The sequence below is a fragment of the Rhinopithecus bieti genome, unplaced genomic scaffold (genome assembly GCF_001698545.2).
Source record: "Rhinopithecus bieti isolate Rb0 unplaced genomic scaffold, ASM169854v2 scaffold_13029, whole genome shotgun sequence".
Taxonomy (NCBI): Eukaryota; Metazoa; Chordata; class Mammalia; order Primates; family Cercopithecidae; genus Rhinopithecus; species Rhinopithecus bieti.
Genome location: NW_016807982.1, coordinates 555,263 through 557,965, shown reverse-complemented (window position 1 = coordinate 557,965; position 2,703 = coordinate 555,263). Strand labels below are relative to the sequence as shown.

General features: G+C 47.4%; 1 pseudogene; it reads right to left on the bottom strand.

Annotated features, from left to right (window-relative positions):
- Positions 1 to 1,696: 1,696 nt before the first annotated feature.
- LOC108537229 (60S ribosomal protein L18a pseudogene) overlaps positions 1,697 to 2,703 on the bottom strand; it is an 8,514-nt pseudogene continuing 7,507 nt past the window's right edge.

Genomic DNA, 2,703 nt, shown 5'->3' with positions numbered 1-2,703 from the left:
CACTGAAACGTGGCACATAGTAAGTGCTCAAAAGTATTTATTGACTGAATGTAAATAATGTCCCTGTTGTCACAGCTGGAAAGTGGCATTTCTGTGATTTGTATCTAGTGTTATTTGGCTCCAAAGCTATAGAACCTTATTACTAGGGCTGTTCCGGGGCTCAAATGGGTTCACGTGTCAGCCACTTAGCACAGTGCCTGGTTGGAAGATTAATGTGCCATAAACATGAAATAATAGTAGTCGTCATTATTAATTATTGAGAGGCCCCTCCCTCTTGGGCTCATTTTTCTAAATTTCATAATAGTACAGCCGGCTCTTTGGGGTAAGACATCAAACCTGACTTGACAGACACACTGACATGACCCTCAGGAAGGAAAAATGCAGCTGTGCCATCCCCGGTAGCCTGGAGCCCTGCCCCAGCAGGACCCAGTCCTCTATGTGGCCCAGCCTACTTCATAACTGAGCTGAAACTGTTCACCCACAGGGATTGCAAACAACACAGACTTCCTGTATTTTGAGAAAGGGGAAGTCCAACCAGTGATTTACCTTGAGTCATTTGTTTCGAGAAGGAAGCCTCAGCAGTTGGCAGAAAGTAGCGGAAGGAGGAGGGCTGCCCAAGGCGAGAAAGGAGACCCGGATTCTAGAAGGAATGCCACTATTTCTCAGCTGACCACACTGAGCAGGTCCCCTCTCTGGCCTTAATTTTCTAATCTGGAAAATGAGACAATGATCTTTACCTCACTGACTTATTTAGGCAGTGCTAATATCGATGAGTGCCTGTGTGTGAAGAGCTGGAAATACAAGAATGCATCAGCATCTTGCAACTGGAAGGGCAAAGTTCAGAGCTTAAAAATTTACAAACTATGAAGTCATTCAGATCTGGATTCAAATCCTGCCTCCGTCACTTTCTAGCTGTGTGTCCCTGGGCAAATAACGGAACGAACCTTTCTGAGTCTCAGGATCTTTGGTTTCCTCAGCTGTGAAATAATGTTTCTCCTAAACTGATTTTGAGGATGAACTGAGATATGCATATCAATGGCTATGAAGGAACAAGGAATTGGGCTCAGAGAAATCCTTCAGGTTGCCCAGCCTGGGCGACGTAGTGAGACCCTGTCTCTAATTAAAACATATATGGCCGGGCGCGGTGGCTCAAGCCTGTAATCCCAGCACTTTGGGAGGCCGAGACGGGCGGATCACGAGGTCAGGAGATCCAGACCATCCTGGCTAACACGGTGAAACCCCGTCTCTACTAAAAAATACAAAAAACTAGCCAGGCGAGGTGGTGGGCGCCTGTAGTCCCAGCTACTCTGGAGGCTGAGGCAGGAGAATGGCGTAAACCCAGGAGGCGGAGCTTGCAGTGAGCTGCCATCCGGCCACTGCACTCCAGCCTGGGTGACAGAGTGAGACTCCATCTCAAAAAAAAAAAAAAAAAAAAATCCTTCAGGAATGGTGACTCTTGTTTTTAATCCTGAATGAGCTCTCACTTCTTCTCTGTGTGCTGCCAGTGCCCAGGACAAACCCCTGCTGAAAGTATTTCTTTTTTTTTTTTTTGAGACAGAGTCTCCCTCTGTCACCCAAGGTGGAGTACAGTGGTGCGATCTCGGCTCACTGCAACCTCCACCTCTTGGGTTCAAGCGATCCTTCTGCCTCAGCCTCCTGAGTAGCTGGAATTACAGGCACCTACCACCATGCCTGGCTAACTTTTCCCCCCGACTGAGGTGTTCCTGAGTTTATTTGAGGCACACCCGGGAGAGCACCCTGTACCTAGAAGAAGGTGTTGGGTCTCCTGGTGAAGCATGGCTTCTGCTGATGGCACAGCACCCAGTGGGGCGGCAGGAACTTGATCTTGGAGTCGTGGAATTGCTTGACAGCCGGCCGCCGGCACTTGCTGGCCGTGATCTCCTCCACCTTCATGATCTGGATGAAGTGGGCCCAGGCGTGGTACTGGGCGCCCATGTCTCGGCAGCACTGGTGACAGCGCCCGTGGTGGTTGTCCCAGTATTCCCAGTACATGTTGTGGGTGCTGCTCCGGGAGTCATAGCGCAGCCAGATGCTGAAGTTCTTTACCCGCAGTGGGTACTTCTCAAACACCTGCCCACAGTTGACAGTCTCCCCTGAAGACTTCTTCATCTTCTGTAACTGAGATAGGAAGTACCAGAAGTGGAACTTGGCAACTACATGATTAGGCGCAAAGATTTGCATGTGGTAGAGGGGTGGCGTTTGGCCTTTGGGGGTAGGCAGGCAGCGACCCACCACCTTGTACTCACGTTGTGTGCCCGAGGCCTTCAGGGCTTTCTTTCCACCTTCGCCACCACCTGCAAAAGGAAAAGGCTAATTTTTGTATTTTTAGTAGAGACGGCGTTTCACCATCTTTCCCACTCCTGACCTAAAGTGATCTGCCCACCTTGGCCTTCAAAAGTGCTGGGATTACAGGCATGAGCCACTGCACCCGGCCTTCTTCTGAGTATTTAATAGAAATACCTCCATCTGTGGGACCACAAATAATTATTAATATAGATAATAATTTTATGTATTTATTTTTACTTATTAAAAAACTTAATAAATTCATGGCAGAAAACAACAAGCCAATAAGTAAAAATAAGAAAATAGAGATTACATATAACTTCATCACCTAGAGATAATCACTATTAACAGTTGGGTTAACTCTCCTGGATTTCTTTTTTTTTTTTTTTTTTTTTTTTT